The sequence below is a fragment of the Anomaloglossus baeobatrachus genome, chromosome 8 (assembly GCF_048569485.1).
Source record: "Anomaloglossus baeobatrachus isolate aAnoBae1 chromosome 8, aAnoBae1.hap1, whole genome shotgun sequence".
Taxonomy (NCBI): Eukaryota; Metazoa; Chordata; class Amphibia; order Anura; family Aromobatidae; genus Anomaloglossus; species Anomaloglossus baeobatrachus.
The window spans coordinates 37,110,545-37,130,767 of NC_134360.1; the positions used below are offsets into that span (position 1 = coordinate 37,110,545).

The 20,223-nt window shown below is 45.7% G+C and overlaps 1 long non-coding RNA gene across 1 annotated transcript; it reads left to right on the forward strand.

Moving 5' to 3' along the window:
• Positions 1–377: 377 nt before the first annotated feature.
• LOC142249671 (uncharacterized) lies at positions 378–19,314 on the forward strand. The gene is made up of 4 exons (XR_012725086.1): positions 378–426; positions 535–805; positions 1,767–1,990; positions 17,335–19,314. It is a non-coding gene; the product is annotated as an uncharacterized LOC142249671 (long non-coding RNA).
• The last annotated feature ends 909 nt before the right edge of the window (positions 19,315–20,223 follow it).

Sequence of the window (20,223 nt, forward strand, 5' to 3'; positions counted from 1 at the left end):
GCTCATCACTAGTTACGAGTACTGAGCACCGGAGCATGGTAGTGCCCACTTATCACTAGTTACGAGTACAGAGCTCCCGAGCATGGTAGTGCCCGCTCATCACTAGTTACGAGTACAGAGCTCCCGAGCATGGTAGTGCCCACTCATCACTAGTTACGAGTACTGAGCACCCGAGCATGGTAGTGCTCACTCATCACTAGTTACGAGTACTGAGCACCTGAGCATGGTAGTGCCCGCTCATCACTAGTTACGAGTACTTAGAGTAGTGAAGGGGTTAATATCAGTATCTTTTGCTCTAGTGCAAACAAATGGTACATTTTAAGATCCCTGGATTAGGTTAATTCTGCATACCTAAATTACTGAATTGCTAATCCCTTCAGGCTCCAGCATTGACCCCGCTGTTTCCTCCCTGCATTGATCATAAAGGTGAGTGCAGCAAATATTACTGTTCGTGCATGAGAGATGCCCACCACTTCCATCAAGAATCCTCCCAAACCTGACTCAAAAATATTTTTATTTTTTTTTTGGGCGCAGGACAGCTCCGAATGTGCTGAGATTGCATCTGAAACATTAAGACACTTCTGGCAAATTCATGGTGTAGAAAGGCCTGTGCTGAAGTCACTACCATTGATTCTATGATTGGGCCGAGCGATGCAGAAGTCTGCCTGATCGTTAACTGGAGAAGGACCTGTACGGCTCCGTGGTTTGGTCCCATCTGTGCCACTATTGTTCCTTGTGGAGTTCATGCCTTGACAAATCAGAGCTCTGTTGAAGACACAGGAAGCTTCACAATGTTATGCAGGAGGTATTAATGATATAGCTAACATACCATTATATACAGTGTGTCCACCCATATCCTGTCCACCGCCACTTGAGAACGGCGGCAGCTATAGGCATAGAAGTGGTGTCTAGGTATAGTAAAGTAGCCATGTGCTACACAATGAAACCACCTATAGCGCCACCTGGTGGAAAACAACAGAGGTAACATTTTTATCTCGAAAACGGAACGAGATAGAGAAAAAAAGTGAATTACAAAGTTGTAGGGCATCATCAATTCAATACGAATCGACACCTTGCATACAGAAATGCTATGATTAGAATGTGTAAAACTCACAAGGCTGCGGACGTGAAGCGATACCTCATGGAGACCTTCCTACAAGTCATTGGGTATGGTGGCTGTGTGGAGTGGCCTCCACGCTCACCTGACCTGACCCCATTGGACTTCTTTCTGTGAGGTCACATCAAACAGCAGGTGTATGCGACCCCTCCACCAACATTGCAGGACCTACGACGACGCATCACAGATGCTTGTGCAAACGTGTCCCCTACCATATTGCACAATGTGCAGCAAGACACAGTATGCTGTGCAGAGTCCAGATGTGCATTGCAGCTGACGGGGGCCACTTTGAGCATCAAAGTTACATGAGCGCCATATGCGTGACCAGCATTCAATGTTTGGGGGGGGCATGGGTTTCATATAATAGCATTTCTGTATGCAAGGTGTCGATTCATATTGAATTGATGATGCCCTACAATTTTTTAATTCTCTTTTTTTCTCTATCTCGTTCCATTTTCGAGATAAAAATGCTAACTCCGCTGTTTTCCACCAGGTGGCGCTATAGGTGTATTCATTGCGTAGCGCATGGCTACTTTACTATACCTAGACACCACTTCTATGCCTATAGCTGCCGCCGTTCTCAAGTTAATGGTGGTGGACAGGATATGGGTGGATACACCATATACACATATTAATTACTATTTAACAGCTTTCAGCCTGATCTCCAGCCATGGCGACTTGATGAATGAACGCTCTGTAGGAAGATGGATCTTGTGCAACCTAGATAGGTCCTCCAGGGTCTTCTCTTCCGTTATATTGATTGTATCAAGCCATCATGTTGCCGGTCTTCCTCTTCGCCTTGTTCCTTCTAATCTTCCAACCATGATGTCCTTCTCCGGTGACTGCTCTCTTCATATGATGTGTCCACAGTAGGTGAGTCGTAACTTGGTGATCTTTGCTTCAAGTGACATGTCTGGCTTGATTTGTTCCAAAATTGATTTATTTGTTCTTTTTGCCATCCATGATATTGATAACCTCCTTCTCCAGCCCCACATGTTGAAGGCGTCGTTTCTTCATCATCTAGGCTTCACATCCACATGTTACCGCACGCACGCACACACACAATCACAAAAGTAAATACACGCCTCATATTTTTGTAAATATCTTGAAATATCTTTTCATAGGCCAACACTGCAGATCTGACCCTGAGATACAATATACAGTGTCAGTGCGCAGCTTGTATAACAGGGTAAATATGGTGTCCCCTACATAACTCAGCACACAGCCATTAATTACTAAACCGCTGGCAACAAACTCAAGTACACCCCTAAGTGAAAATGGGCAAATTCTGCCCAACTTGCCATTGACCCTCTCGGGTATCATGTGACTCAGTAGTGTTACCAGGTTTCGGGTGTGAATGGGGATCAGTGTGTTACATTTGGTGTTATCTCTCGCACACTCTCTCATACTGGTCACTGGAAGCTCAACATGACTCCTCATGGCAAAGAATTCTCTGGGATCTGAAATAAAGAGAGTTGTTTCTCTGTATAAAGATGGCCGAGGCTATAAGAAGATTGTCACCACTCTGACATTGAGCTGCAGCACGGTGGCCAACACCATACAGTGGTTTACCAAGACAGGTTCCAGTAAGAACAGGCCTCGGTCAACCAAAGTTGGGTGCATGAGCTCAGCGTCATATCCAGAAGTCGTCTTTTCAGAATGGACGTATGAGTGCTGCCAGTATTGCTGCAGAGGTTACAGGGGTGGGGGGAACCTCCTGTCAGTGCTCAGACCGTACACCACACACTGCAGAGGTTACAGGGCTGGGGGGTCCGCCTGTCAGTGCTCAGACCATACGCTTCACACTGCAGAGGTTACAGAGGGGAGGTATCCACCTGTCAGTGCTCAGACCATACACCACACACACTGCAGAGGTTACAGAGGTGAGGTATCCGACTGTCCGTGCTCAGACCATACACCGCACACTGCAGATGTTCCAGGGGGTGGGGGGGGTCGTCCGCCTGTCAGTGCTCAGACCATACACACTGCAGAGGTTACAGGGGTGCTGGTCCGCCTGTCAGTGGTCAGTGCTCAGACCATATGCCGCACACTGCATCATGTTGCTCTGCATGGCTATCGTCCCAGAAGGAAGCCTCTTCTAATGATGATGCACAAGGAAGCCCACAGTTTGCTATAGACAAGCAGACCAAGGACATGGATTACTGAAACCATCCTGTGGTCTGATGAGACCAAGATAAACTTATTTGGTTCAGATGGTGTCAAGTGTGTGTGGCAGCAACCAGGTAAGGAGGACAAAGACAAGTGTGTCCTGCATACAGTCCGGCATGGTGGTGGAGGGTCATAGTTTGGGGCTGCATGAATATGGCCGACTGATGGAAATTACAATTCATTGAGGGAACCATGAATGCCAACATGTCCTGTGATATACTGAAGCAGAGCATAATCCCCTCCCTTCATATTCCAACATAATGACCCCAAACACCTCCAAGACCACTAATGCCTCACTAAAGAAACTGAGGGTAATGGTGCTGGACCGGCCAAGCGTCTCCAGACCTAAACTCTATGAAGTATCTGTGGGGCCTCCTCAAACAGATGGTGGAGGAGCGCAAGGTCTCCAACATCCACCAGCTCCATGATGTCGTCATGGAGGATGGAAGAGGATCCAGCGGCTCCTGTGAAGCTCTAGTGACCTCCAGGCCCAAGAGAGTTAAGGCAGTGCTGGAAAATAATGGTGGCCACAAAATATTGACCCTCATGGCACAATTTGGCCATTTTGTTTACAAAAATGTGAGGGGTGTACTCACTTTTGATATAATGTGCGTATGTATATATATATATATATATATAGTGTGTGTGTTATTGTCTGTCTTGTAGCAATATAATTTCTCTTTTCCATCTATAGGTGAGGCATTTTGCAGTTTTCTCTGCAGCATTTACTATCACTGCCACTAGATGGCGCTGCTCCCTCTCTACATCCACATTTACAGTGATGTGATATGAGGAACCCTTTGTATTTTCCATTTGGTGCGGAGGGTTCCCTGAAAAATGCCCACAGGAAAAATGCCCACAGGAAAAATGCCCACAGGAAAATTGCCCACAGGAAAAATGCCCACAGGAAAAATGCCCACAGGAAAATTGCCCACAGGAAAAATGCCCACAGGAAAATTGCCCACAGGAAAAATGCCCACAGGAAAAATGCCCACAGGAAAATTGCCCACAGGAAAAATGCCCACAGGAAAAATGCCCACAGGAAAATTGCCCACAGGAAAAATGCCCACAGGAAAATTGCCCACATGGAAAATTGCCCACACGGAAAATTGCCCACACTGAAAATTGCCCACATGGAAAATTGCCCACACGGAAAATTGCCCACACAGAAAATCGCCAATTGCAGCATCACAAAGTTTCAGATCTATGATATTTGAGGTGCAAGGTGAGGATGTTCACATAATAGGTCATCAACTTGTGATTTACAGTTGACCTAGTGCAAAACTGCAAAAATGCTGAAGATCTGTGGTTTGTAGCAGTCTGTCATTATCAGCAATAGATAGATACAGTCTGCTCTAATCTCACTGATTCTGCCTTACTCCTTCCACCAGCCCAAAACAGCAGCACATGCAGAACCAGCAGCACATGCAGAGCCAGCAGCACATGCAGAGCCAGCAGCACATGCAGAACCAGCAGCACATGCAGAGCCAGCAGCACATGCAGAGCCAGCAGCACATGCAGAACCAGCAGCACATGCAGAGCCAGCAGCACATGCAGAGCCAGCAGCACATGCAGAACCAGCAGCACATGCAGAGCCAGCAGCACATGCAGAACCAGCAGCACATGCAGAACCAGCAGCACATGCAGAGCCAGCAGCACATGCAGAGCCAGCAGCACATGCAGAGCCAGCAGCACATGCAGAACCAGCAGCACATGCAGAGCCAGCAGCACATGCAGAGCCAGCAGCACATGCAGAACCAGCAGCACATGCAGAGCCAGCAGCACATGCAGAGCCAGCAGCACATGCAGAACCAGCAGCACATGCAGAGCCAGCAGCACATGCAGAGCCAGCAGCACATGCAGAACCAGCAGCACATGCAGAACCAGCAGCACATGCAGAACCAGCAGCACATGCAGAGCCAGCAGCACATGCAGAACCAGCAGCACATGCAGAGCCAGCAGCACATGCAGAACCAGCAGCACATGCAGAACCAGCAGCACATGCAGAGCCAGCAGCACATGCAGAGCCAGCAGCACATGCAGAACCAGCAGAACATGCAGAGCCAGCAGCACATGCAGAACCAGCAGCACATGCAGAGCCAGCAGCACTTGCAGAACCAGCAGCACATGCAGAACCAGCAGCACATGCAGAGCCAGCAGCACATGCAGAACCAGCAGCACATGCAGAGCCAGCAGCACATGCAGAACCAGCAGCACATGCAGAGCCAGCAGCACATGCAGAACCAGCAGCACATGCAGAGCCAGCAGCACATGCAGAACCAGCAGCACATGCAGAACCAGCAGCACATGCAGAACCAGCAGCACATGCAGAGCCAGCAGCACATGCAGAACCAGCAGCACATGCAGAACCAGCAGCACATGCAGAACCAGCAGCACATGCAGAGCCAGCAGCACATGCAGAACCAGCAGCACATGCAGAACCAGCAGCACATGCAGAACCAGCAGCACATGCAGAGCCAGCAGAACATGCAGAGCCAGCAGCACATGCAGAACCAGCAGCAGTGTGATCCAGAGGAGCAATCTCTACTATCTGTACTCACAAAAGTATCACTGTATTATCTGTTGAGTTACATGTGACTGCAGGTCACATCTAATACATTATCATCTCAGAGGAGCCCACCAAAAGCAGGGTGCTGCTGGCAGAGATAGGGTACTTTCATACTTGCGTTCATCGCAATCCGCCACTATGGAAAATAGCGCAGTCCGTTAACGGACTGCTCTATTCTCCATAGACTTATATTGACGACGCACTGTGACGCAGTGTCTGCGTTTCATCCGCTGGCCGACGCTGAGTCGTTATTTTGACTGAGCACCGGGAGGAGGGAACGCAGCATGTAGCGTTTTTGGTGTCGTTAAAACAACTCACCTTGGCGGCTTCCTTTGGAATCCGCCAAAGTGTCTAATGATCGTCTATGGTGGCGAATTCCGCCGCTATGCGCTAAGCAGCGGGATCCACTGATGGATTCCATCACATTCTACTGAGCATATGTACCGCCCCGGGGCTTGGCCGGCTGCTGAGCCGCTCGGATCCGTGCTCGTCGGTGGGTGGCTCGAGCTCCTCCCGGACCCGGGGGTCACGTCGCTCTCTGAAGGGATGCTGACGCTACGTGAGGGGTGGTATTCGGTGGGGAGGTCCACGGCCGAGGCCGCGGTTGTTTTTGGGGGTTAAGTTCGTGACCCCACCCACGGGTTGTGGTGAATGGATGGACACCACCGCTGCCGTTGACTAGGCTCCCGGGGATGGTGTTGCGCAGCTTGGTGTTGACCCCTCCATGGGTAGGGGGTGATGGTCCCGGGGGCCCGAGGGTGCTGAGGTGGGGGGATGCGTGCTGGCTTGTTTGTGCGATGTGGTGCGCAGCCCGAGGGAACTGACACACTGGAGTCTTTGGTAAACCAAACAAGATGGTGGACGATGCCCGCAGCCGGCTGCGCTTCTCCCCTTTTTTCAGGTTGGTGGTTTCCGCCTTTCTCCTGCACCTCACTTTTAGTAAAATGGTGACTCCTATGCCTGAGCAACAGTAGTCCGCTCCCCAGCTTTGTGTGTGCCAGTAGAGCCCGTTTCCCGCAGACACTGGCCCGTGGGATCTCGATGCCTGGGCGGTGGCTTTCTATCCCTCTGGTTGGGCTGTTGTCTTCAGTCGGGTCTTGGGTGGGAAAGGACCTAAAGTCCAGACCCCAATCAGTGAATTCAACTCCGTCCAGTGGCTTCTGGGCCTCGTACTGGGTCTGAGTACCCCTCCTGGTGCTCTGGTTTCCAATCGGTTCCCCGGTTCGGTACCGGCGGGCCACTACCCGGTCCCGGTTCCTTACGGTTCCACCGGCTGTAATCCCTGCTCCTGTAGGCGGCCACCATCGTCTGCCCCCTGGCCACAGGGTATCCAGGCTCCAACCCAGATCCCTGACAGACGTGCACACTTTGCTACCACTCTCCTCCACTCCTGTCACTGAACTCTCTGTTTTTCCCACCTCAGGCTCTCCGAACTCCTCGGTGGGCGTGGCCAACCACCTGGCTCCACCCCCCGGGTGTGAACGTCAAGTCCTGAGAGGGGTGACTCAGGGTTTTAAGGTTGGCTGCTGGTACCTTTTTAGGGGAAGGTGTTTGTGCAAGGGCCTACCTGTGACTACCTGGCTAATCCAGGGCATCACACATGCTCAACATGTCCAGCAGAACAATCTAAATTGTTTAAAATCACTCCTGGTCTCTCTATCGCTCTCTGTCGGTCGGTCTCTCCCTCTCCCCCCCTCTCTCATACTCACCAATCATGGGCGCGGCGCTGCACAGCTGTCACCATGCTCTGGTGGCTTCTCCTCTTTTGAAAATGTCGGCCGCTCATTATTCCATCTCGTATTCCCTGCTTCCCCCGCCCACCGGTGCCTATGATTGGTTGCAGTCAGATGCGCCCCCATGCTGAGTGACAGCTGTCTCACTGCAACCAGTCACAGCCGCCGGTGGGCGGGTCTATATCATGCAGTACAATAAATAAATAAATAATTTTAAAAAACGGCGTGCGGTCCCCCCCAATTTTGATACCAGCCTAGGTAAAGCCACACGGCTGAAGGCTGGTATTCTCAGGATGGGGAGCCCCATGTTATGGGGAGCCCCCCAGCCTAAAAATATCAGCCAGCAGCCACTCGAAATTGCCGCATCCATTAGATGCGACAGTCCCGGGACTCTACCCGGCTCATCCCAAATTGCCCTGGTGCGGTGGCAATCGTGGTAATTAGGAGTTAATTGCAGCCCATAGCTGCCACTAAGTCCTAGGTTAATCATGGCAGGCGTCTATGAGAAACCCCCCATGATTAACCTGTAAGTGAAAGTAAATAAACACATACACCCAAAAAAATCCTTTATTTGAAATAAAACACAAAAATACACCCTTTTTCACCAGTTTATTAAAATCCCCAAATACCCCTCCAGATCCGACGTGATCCACAGAGGTCCCATGACGCTTTCAGCTCTGCTACATGAAGCTGACAGGAGCGGCCACAGACCATTACCGCTCTCTGTCAGCTCCACACAGCAACTGAAGTGAATCGCGCTGTCAGCGGGGATGTCCCTGAGGTAGTGCTGGTGTGTGCATTAATGATGGGGGCGGTAGTACCTGCGTGTGTGCGGTGATGATGGGGGCGGTAGTGCCGGTGTGTGCGGTGATGATGGGTGCGGTAGTGCCAGGGTGTGCGGCGGTGATGATGGGGGTGGTAGTGCCGGGGTGTGTGCAGTGATGATGGGTGCGTTAGTGCCTGCGTGTGTGCGGTGATGATGGGGGCGGTAGTGCCTGCGTGTGTGTGGTGATGATGGGGGCGGTAGTGCTGGGGTGTGTGCGTTGATAATGGGGCGGTAGTGCTGTGGTGTGTGCGGTGATGATGGGGGCAGTAGTGCCGCTGTGTGCGGTGATGATGGGGGCGGTAGTGCCGCTGTGTGCGGTGATGATGGGGGCAGTAGTGACAGTGTGTGCTGTGATGATAGAGACGGTAGTGCCTGTGTGTGGGCGGTGATGATGGGGGCGGTAGTGCCTGCGTGTGTGTGATGATGATGGGGGTGGTAGTGCTGGGGTGTGTGCGGTGATGATGGGGGCGGTGGTGCCTGCATGTGTGTGTGTGTGGTGATGATGGGGCCGGTAGTGCCTGTGTGTGTGCGGTGATGATGGGGGCGGTAGTGCCTGTGTGTGTGCGGTGATGATGGGGGCGGTAGTGCCTGTGTGTGTGCGGTGATGATGGGGGCGGTAGTGCCTGTGTGTGTGCGGTGATGATGGGGGCTCTCTCTTTCTCAGCTAAAGAAAACTAACGCAACGTGTTATTTCACAGGAATCTGTTGCCTTTATTATCACACTATTTACAACGCATCCGTCACATGCGTCACACAACGCATTGTGACGGATGCCAAACAACGCATTTGTGAAAGTAGCCATAGCTGGTCCTGAAAGCCCCAAAGGAACAGCAGAGAGGTGAGACTCCGTCGCTTGTACCACCTTGTGTTCGTGCTGGGAATGTATGATATGTTTTTGCAGTGGTGTAACTAGAGTCCAATGGGCCCCAGTGTGAAATTTGGACCTGCCTTCCCCCCACTCACACATGTTCTCACATGTACGGGCCCTTGTAGTGTTCTAACTTCTATCAAGACTTATGAACTGCTTCCTCTCCCCCTTCATTATGTAGTAATGTCCTCCGTCCTGGTATATATGCCCATCATCCTGGTGAATATGTCCTCATCCTGGTAAATATGTCCTCATCCTGGTGTATATGACCCAATGCTGGTATATAAGGTCCTCATCCTGGTATGTATGGTCCACGTTGTCTCCATCCTGGTATATATGTTCCCATCCTGAGTTACATGGTCCCCAATCCTAGTGGGCATTCAGGTCTGTTGGCAATTTTCTGTGGACATTTTTCACATATCCTCACCTTGCACCTCAAATATCATAGATCTGAAACTTTCTGATGCTGCAATTGGCAATTTTCTGTGTGGGCAATTTTCCGTGTGGGCAATTTTCCGTGTTGGCAATTTTCTGTGTGGGCAATTTTCCGTGTGGGCAATTTTCCGTGTGGGCAATTTTCCGTGTGGGCAATTTTCTATGTGGGCAATTTTCCGTGTGGGCAATTTTCCATGTGGGCAATTTTCCGTGTGGGCAATTTTCCTGTGTGCATTTTTCCTGTGGGCAATATTCATGTGGGCATTTTTCCTGTGGGCAATTTTCCTGTGGGCATTTTTCTGGTCACCGGTGCAGAGACCACTAGTGATTGTTGCAGTGAAGAGATGCAATAACATGGCCATGTGCTACTCTATTTTTGCACCTGAAAGAGTTTGGTTGTAAACAATTGCTGCACCCGCCATTTAATGACTGCAAACAGAGATCCTGAAAGGAGAGTGCATAAGTTTTCATCATAAGATGTATAAGCTGCTAAAGCTAAAATCCCTTTAAAGGGAATGGGTCGGCAGGTTTTTGCTATGTAATCTGACAACAGTATGATATAGGGGGTAGAGAGCCAGATTCCAGCGATGTGTCACTTAGTTTACTGAGTGCAGCAGTTGTGATACAATCACAGTTTTCTCTGCTGCAGAGCTCTGAGTGCGGAGCTGTGTATAACCCCGCCCACGCCACTGATTGGCAGCCCTGTGTATAACCCCACCCACATCACTGATTGGCAGCTTTCTATATACACTTGACAGTATATTGCCAGTTGCTAATCAGTGGTAGGGGCGTGGGTGGACCAGGAGGCACAAGACACCTAGTCCTGGAATAATAATTACCTGCTGATAAAACACTGATTTTATTGAAACTAAACAATCTAATAAGTGTCACAGGTGCTCAGCCCCTACATCATGTTGTTCTCATATTGCACATAGCAAAAACCTGCTGACATTTCCCTTTAAATAAGGAATCTAGTCGCCTTCACTGTTCGGTAGTCATCATCCAGAAACAATCTGTTATGAAGAAATCCTGCAGAGAACACAAGGGTTAATCTGATCACTCTCATCTTTGCCTATTTTCTGGCTTAAACTTTGGCTCCTTAGGCAAAGAGGCGGTACTTAATAATAGTTTGTCCTAGTGAAGGGGAGAGGCTCCTGCTGCAGATGATTGACAGGGGGAGACATATCTGATCTCCTGAGACAGAGAAGATTTGTAAAGAGTCTTACTGAAGACTTTACCCACTAGTCAGACCCAAGGCGTCATGTGATCTATTGGGGGGAGCCCCCTATATCGATTTCTCATTTGTTTATTAGTTTGATTTCATGTGATTTTCCTCTGGTCATGATTGGGTTAATCTCTTTGGACATTTAATATGTTTGCGTTTAATCACCGTAATTGGGTCTTGACTGTAGGTTCTTACCGCACATTGTGCAACCCCATTACATGTGATGAAACTCCACTTATATGTAACGTGAGGCCGCAGCGCCCGGAATTCACACACAGAGAAGTCATGGACACGTCAAGGAGGTAGGAGCCGGCTTGTTATATAGCTATACTGAGTGTCGCTGCAGCCTCAGGACCCCCAGTAACTGCCACACATCCCCCATTACCAGACATTAGGCCTCCAGTAGTAGCCACAGAACCCTTAATAATAGCCACAGCACTCCCATCGCCTTTTTCAGTTGCCCCACTAACACCCACTTTGCACCAATTGTCAGTCATAACCCCCAGTAGCACCACAGTGCCCCATTGTCAGCCAGGCCATCCAGTGATATCCAGTGTGCCCAGCTGGGGTATATATTAGGGGTATATACAGCCCCTCCCCTGTATATACAGGACATGTGTACAGTGAGGGGTATATAAAGCCCCCCCCCCCCGTGTATATACAGTGTGGGGTATGCGGGCATCTATACTTGGGCATATACAGCACCTCCCCCGCATATACAGGACCTGTGTACAGTCAGGGGTATACTTGGGTCTATACTTGGGGTATATACAGCCCCTCCCCTGTATATACAGGACATGTGTACAGTGAGGGGTATATAAAGCCCCCCCCTCCCCGTGTATATACAGTCATGGCCAAAGGTTTTGAGAATGACACCAAAATGATATTTTCACATGATCTGTTCCCTCTGGTTTTTGTGTTTGTCTGATGCTTACATCACATACAGAAATATAATTGCAATCATATTATGAGACCAAAAGGTTCTATTGACAGAATGAGTTAATGCAGCAAGTCAGTATTTGCAGTGTTATGTAATAGAAATGCCTGGCTCACTCAGGATGAAAAGCTTAAGGTGCTCGGAAAAATATATATCCAAAAAGTGTAAAGAATCCGGCACACTCAAAAATTGATTTCAACAGATGATGTTTCGTTTCAATGATTTTATTGTTCTTGTGAGGATATCAAAAACGTAATGTGTGTACAAGTCCAACGTTTCGACCAAAACATATGGTCTTTTTCAAGGACTACGAAACAGAAAACAATATATCAGATAAGGCAATTTGCATTAGGTAAAAAATATGTGGAGAGCTGTTACATGATCTCATATAAAATTTATATACCCCAATGTAAAAGAAAGAGAGCTAAGAAAAACAGGGATTACACTGAATTTCATCACAAGAACTCACAATTTTTATATAAAGTGACAGTAATATTTCATTACGGTAGTATACATCAGATTTTCAATGAAAATAATAATAATAACAAACAAATAACAAAGGAAGTTTATAGAGTAACACCAACCTTAAAGGTTATGGTATGGTATGTATCATGTGAAATATTCACTTTCGTGTATTTTATGTTACTCTTATAGCCTAGGACCAAAAGAAGGAAAGATCAGTGATCATATGGGAATATGGTTGAATATATGACGGGAATGAGGTCATGTGAGTTATCAAAAGGACAAAGTCTCTACAGGGAATAAGTATAGTTACCTTAGTACCCTCACTTAAGTAGATAGAATGACTAACGTCCTCTTTTCTGGATAAAGTTTGGCAGAAAAGCTGTATAATTAATGACATACAGAGCAAATATAAGACATATATATGTGCAAATGACATGAGTAGTATGTTTGATGTTATCATACAGAATGTGAATAGATTCCCTTACGTGCCTGGTCATCTAACAATCCAGGGCAGGAGAAAATAATATTCCTCATAGAATGTGTCAAAAAAAAAATTTTTTCACTCATGAGAGGATCAGCAATTTAATTAGGATAAATCCACAGGTGAATATACCTATAGCTCATGATCTAAAATGTACAAAGAGAAAAGCGTCATATAGATACGAGTAGCTGCCATATTACCAAAAGACACATCAGTATACTAGAGGTATCTGCAACAAGATAGCAGAGATAAAAAGATCACCTGTAGTTAGCTTGCCTATGTGTGGCATCTATTGTAGGCTGAACTGGATTCAATTGAATAGGCGTAACAGGGCACCTGGGTAGGAGCAGGACATAGTATAAAAATGTGAACTAAATATTATATCAAAGACAAGGGTGAAAGAGAGCTTACCCACAATGTGAGATAATGGGGAAAAATCCTAGGTATGCAGGTGGGGCCTGTTATATGAAATATATTTGCTCTGTATGTCATTAATTATACAGCTTTTCTGCCAAACTTTATCCAGAAAAGAGGACGTTAGTCATTCTATCTACTTAAGTGAGGGTACTAAGGTAACTATACTTATTCCCTGTAGAGACTTTGTCCTTTTGATAACTCACATGACCTCATTCCCGTCATATATTCAACCATATTCCCATATGATCACTGATCTTTCCTTCTTTTGGTCCTAGGCTATAAGAGTAACATAAAATACACGAAAGTGAATATTTCACATGATACATACCATACCATAACCTTTAAGGTTGGTGTTACTCTATAAACTTCCTTTGTTATTTGTTTGTTATTATTATTATTTTCATTGAAAATCTGATGTATACTACCGTAATGAAATATTACTGTCACTTTATATAAAAATTGTGAGTTCTTGTGATGAAATTCAGTGTAATCCCTGTTTTTCTTAGCTCTCTTTCTTTTACATTGGGGTATATAAATTTTATATGAGATCATGTAACAGCTCTCCACATATTTTTTACCTAATGCAAATTGCCTTATCTGATATATTGTTTTCTGTTTCGTAGTCCTTGAAAAAGACCATATGTTTTGGTCGAAACGTTGGACTTGTACACACATTACGTTTTTGATATCCTCACAAGAACAATAAAATCATTGAAACGAAACATCATCTGTTGAAATCAATTTTTGAGTGTGCCGGATTCTTTACACTTTTTGGATATATATTTTTCCGAGCACCTTAAGCTTTTCATCCTGAGTGAGCCAGGCATTTCTATTACATTGGACTATTTTTTTGTCCTGGGCTCCTATCCGTCATTTTTTATCAATGTCATTCACTACGTTCTCGTACAATACTGAGGAAGTCACGAATATCTTATCAAAGGTTAATATACCAAACACGTTTTTATCTGTACCATCTGACGAGATCAGATCACGTGATTACGAGAAAGAACTCAGAAAAGAAAAAGCACTAAGCTTACACTGTACGACCCTCGCGGAATATCACAGAGTCCAGAGAATTCCCAGAGGACTGAGAGTACAACTGCGACCCACCCTATTTGCGGATAATCAGGAATACTGTCAGAAGTATGAAAGCATTCTCAATAAATGCTCCATGGATGTCATTATACTGACGATAGAATATTTACATAAAGAGATAGAAGATACCAATCTCAAAATTGCTTCTATAGAAGAACAACTGACCAATACGCTTCCAAGCACAGAGTGGGATAAGATAAGGACCAAGACTAAAGAAATCATTGAGGAGTTTCAAAAAACTCTTCAAACAAGAAAAAGAATAAAATTTATTAGAGACCAAGAGGACTATAACAACAACCGTGTGTATAGATGGCGCTCTACAGAGGACTCATCCGGATACCGCACCAGAACAAACCGCTTCTCCAATTCATCTGGCTCGGACTCAGAACAATATCAGACCCGCTCAAGTCATTTTTTGGGACCCAGACAGGGCCCAAAAGGAAGACGAGGCGCAGTAAGAGGAGGCGCCACGGGGACATCAATACCTTATCAAGTCCAGACACGGTCTCAGGTACGATGAGTCTTGTTTATAACATATCATCATATAATCTATCACCATTAGAAATTAAGGTATTGCAAAAGGGTTTATCATTCTGCCCAACTCCCAGGTTTGACACATTCACATTGGATCAGGAGTTACAACGGTTCTATAGAACCTTGCGACTCAAGGCACACTTCTTGAACAGGGAAGATTTATCATCCTTCCAAACAATCAGTACACAAGGTTTTTCATTACATGGTCTGAATCTTAGAATTCCAAGTTCCTTTAATCCACCAAAACTATACCATCCGATCGAAACATATATTTCTCTAGTCTCAAATGATGTACAAAAAACATTGAAATCTGTGGAACAGGGTGATCTAAGAGTCAAAAATAATATGTCGATTGATGAAAATAGAGCCCTACAAAATTTGAAAAATAATAAAAACATAGTTATTAAACCGGCGGATAAAGGTGGGGCTGTTGTCGTAATGGATAAGACATATTATTTATCTGAGATCCACAGACAACTTGATGATGTGTCCACATATCAACCAATTCCTAGAGACCCCACACCTCGTATCACGACCCTAATTAAGGAAATAGTGGAGGTTTACTCCAAACAACAAACTATTGACAGTAAACTAGCAGAATTTTTGATCAACACGCATCCCATTATTCCGGTTTTTTACGTGTTACCAAAAATTCATAAAAACTTACGTACACCCCCTGGTCGTCCAATAGTCGCCTCAACTGACTCTATTTTATCTCCATTAGCCATGACTGTAGAAAAGATTTTGACGCCCCTCATTCCACAGATTCCGGCTTACATTAAGGACACTTCTGATTTTTTGTCCCATTTACATGGATTGGGCACGATTCCACCAGGCACACTCTTGGCGACAATCGATGTAAATAGTCTTTATACGAGTATAGAGCATCAGGATGGATTGTTGGCAACCAATTGGCTGCTTGACAAATACAGCACTTATTCCTCTACACAGAAATCACTATGCGTCGACCTGCTACGACTGGTGTTGGAGAACAATTTTTTCATATTTCAAGATAAGTTTTTTCTCCAGAAGCGCGGAACAGCTATGGGTTCTAATTTAGCACCACCCTATGCTAATGCATATATGGCCCATTTTGAGGAATTACACGTGTTCTGTCATCCTCTATGGGTCACTAACATCATCTCATGGAAAAGATATATAGATGACGTTTTTATTCTCTGGGGAGGGGATCTAGAGTCCTTCAATCATTTCTTCAGTGATTTGAACACCATTAGGCCTGGGTTAACTTTCACAATGCACTATGACAGAGAAAAAATCAACTTTCTGGACACCATGGTATCTGTGTCCCCGGACGGCTACATCAGTACAGACCTGTATATCAAACCAACGGATAGGAATAACCTTCTGCACTTTTCTAGTTGCCATCCTCCGCACACCAAAAGGTCATTACCTATCTCACAACATACACGAGTACACAGAATTGTATCGGACCCGTTACAACGTGAAATAAGACAGCATGACATGGGGCAGAAATTTATCGCTAGAGGTTATCCAAGTGATGTGGCGAACAATCGTATAGCTCGTAGGCCTGTTAATAATCAGGATCTTTCTCCTAGGGTGGCCTGTGTAAATACTTACCACCCATATTCACCTCTGATCAGGAATACAATTCTTAAACATTGGCCCTTATTGAAACAAGCCTATCCTTCAATTAAGGAGTTCTCGGTACCACCATTGTTCTGTAATAAAAGGCCCAAAAATTTAAGAGATAATCTAGTACAAGCAGATATGGGATCAGAGAAAATCCTCCCCCGTCAAACATTTCTCGCGACCCCCAGAAAAGGCAATTTCCCTTGCCTTAGATGTTTACAGTGTAACAATTTGACGCGCGGTGATTCTTTCACCCACCCCCTGTCTGGTAAAAGCTATCCCATCTATGACTTTTTCACATGTGACTCATCATTTGTAGTGTACCTGATCAAGTGCCCTTGCGGTCTCGGATATGTTGGAGAGACTACCCAACATATCCGAGACCGCATTAGCAAACACAAATCAACTATCCGTTGTAAACAGACCTTGCTCCCTATTCCCCACCATTTCATCACGCATAACCACTCTGTAGCTCAACTCCGTTATCAGGTCATAGAGCATGTACCCCCCTCAAGACGTGGGGGCAATAGGATACAAAGGCTCAAACATAGAGAGGCATATTGGATTCATACTCTGCAGACCCTGGAGCCCAGGGGACTTAATAGGGAATATGAGACCTTTCATTGAGACACGGCTGATTTATCTCTCGCTCATATCAGATCGCGGTTTATCTTTTGTTCTCATCTAACTTATTTTCATTTTTCAGATATATGTTTCCTCCTTTAACAGATGCCTCTCATGATCAGTAAATATTCCAGTATCTGTATCTTCTATGCTTTGTAAAGCTGGTATATTGCCAAACACATATCATGATTATATTTTGCTAAATCTTGTTTTTTCTTCTTTTTTTAGGCCCATTCTTCTTGATCCCATCTCTTCACGTCACGTATCACAAGCACGAGGCTTATCTTGTCCCAGATGTTGCACGAACCGCCTCCACCACGTCTCTTATGGTCTCACACTGTTTTTTATGTACACATTGATGGTTTACTTTTGTACATGCATTGCCAATCACTTGGCGATGCATGCATGAGACTTTCTCCATTCACTTCCTCACCTATCTCATTATACACAGCGAATGAGTTGCCTTCTGTGCGCGCGTTGTCCGATAATCGGACAGGGCGTGCACATGACGCACTCATTCTCAGTTTCTTTTTCCCCCCTGTCACTCACATCTTACATGCCGAGTGATGCGCCCGATGCGCACGCGCTGCCAGATAGGGGCGGCGCGTGCGCGATGTGCGCCTCGCTCGGTACACACTTTCCCCCAGCCACTCACACCCCACACGCCGAGTGATGTGCCCGATGCGCACGCGCCGCCTGACAGGGGCGGCGCGTGCGCGATGTGCGCCTCGCTCGGTAAACACTCTCCCCAGTGACGCTTGATCTGACCTGCCGCGCATGCGCCCTCCGGATACCACGGGGGGCGCCTGCGCGTCATGCACTCCAGGCCTCGCTCCCATACACTGACCAGGAAGCACACAAGACGCACGCCGGCCTCCTTAATTACCACAGAGTATATTTAACCCAGTAGCGGCAGCCACTAGTCACCACCAGGCACCTGTGGGCACCACGTTTTTCAGGACATTTAAGAGGTATGTGTTTGGACCGGATCCCTTTATCTCTGTGTATTTTTTACACTAAATCCCTTGTATTTTATTTCATATAACAGGCCCCACCTGCATACCTAGGATTTTTCCCCATTATCTCACATTGTGGGTAAGCTCTCTTTCACCCTTGTCTTTGATATAATATTTAGTTCACATTTTTATACTATGTCCTGCTCCTACCCAGGTGCCCTGTTACGCCTATTCAATTGAATCCAGTTCAGCCTACAATAGATGCCACACATAGGCAAGCTAACTACAGGTGATCTTTTTATCTCTGCTATCTTGTTGCAGATACCTCTAGTATACTGATGTGTCTTTTGGTAATATGGCAGCTACTCGTATCTATATGACGCTTTTCTCTTTGTACATTTTAGATCATGAGCTATAGGTATATTCACCTGTGGATTTATCCTAATTAAATTGCTGATCCTCTCATGAGTGAAAAAATTTTTTTTTGACACATTCTATGAGGAATATTATTTTCTCCTGCCCTGGATTGTTAGATGACCAGGCACGTAAGGGAATCTATTCACATTCTGTATGATAACATCAAACATACTACTCATGTCATTTGCACATATATATGTCTTATATTTGCTCTGTATGTCATTAATTATACAGCTTTTCTGCCAAACTTTATCCAGAAAAGAGGACGTTAGTCATTCTATCTACTTAAGTGAGGGTACTAAGGTAACTATACTTATTCCCTGTAGAGACTTTGTCCTTTTGATAACTCACATGACCTCATTCCCGTCATATATTCAACCATATTCCCATATGATCACTGATCTTTCCTTCTTTTGGTCCTAGGCTATAAGAGTAACATAAAATACACGAAAGTGAATATTTCACATGATACATACCATACCATAACCTTTAAGGTTGGTGTTACTCTATAAACTTCCTTTGTTATTTGTTTGTTATTATTATTATTTTCATTGAAAATCTGATGTATACTACCGTAATGAAATATTACTGTCACTTTATATAAAAATTGTGAGTTCTTGTGATGAAATTCAGTGTAATCCCTGTTTTTCTTAGCTCTCTTTCTTTTACATTGGGGTATATAAATTTTATATGAGATCATGTAACAGCTCTCCACATATTTTTTACCTAATGCAAATTGCCTTATCTGATATATTGTTTTCTGTTTCGTAGTCCTTGAAAAAGACCATATGTTTTGGTCGAAACGTTGGACTTGTACACACATTACGTTTTTGATATCCTCACAAGAACAATAAAATCATTGAAACGAAACATCATCTGTTGAAATCAATTTTTGAGTGTGCCGGATTCTTTACACTTTTTAGTATTTGCAGTGTTGACCCTTCTTCTTCAGGACCTCTGCAATTCTCCCTGGCATGCTCTCAATCAACTTCTGGAGCAAATCCTGACTGATCGCTGTCCATTCTTGCATAAGCAATGCTTGCATTTTGCCAGAATTTGTTGGTTTTTGTTTGTCCACCCGTCTCTTGATGATTGCCCACAAGTTCTCAATGGGATTAAGATCTGGGGAGTTTCCAGGCCATGGACCCAAAATCTCTATGTTTTGTTCCATGAGCCATTTAGTGATCACCTTTGCTTTATGGCAAGGTGCGCCATCATGCTGGAAAAGGCATTGTTGGGCGCCAAACTGCTCTTGGACAGTTGGGAGAAGTTGCTCTTGGAGGACATTCTGGGACCATTCTTTATTCATGGCTGTGTTTTTAGGCAAGACTGTGAGTGGTGCGATTCCCTTGGCTGAGAAGCAACCCCACACATGAATCGTTTCAGGATGCTTAACAGTTGGCATGAGACAAGACTGGTGGTAGCACTCACCTCTTCTCCTAATAAGCTGGTTTCCAGCTGTCCCAAACAATCGGGGATTCATCTGAAAAAATGCCTTTACCCCGGTCCTCAGCAGTCCACTCCCTGTACCTTTTGCAGAATATTAGTCGGTCCCTGATGTTTTTTCTGGAGAGAAGTGGCTTCTTTGCTGCCCTCCTTGAAACCAGGCTTTGCTCAAGCAGTCTCCGCCTCACAGTGCGTGCAGAAGCCCTCACAGCAGCCTGCTGCCATTGCTGAGCTAGCTCGCCACTGCTGGTAGTCCCATCCCGCAGCTGAAACAGTTTTAAGATATGGTCCTGGCGTT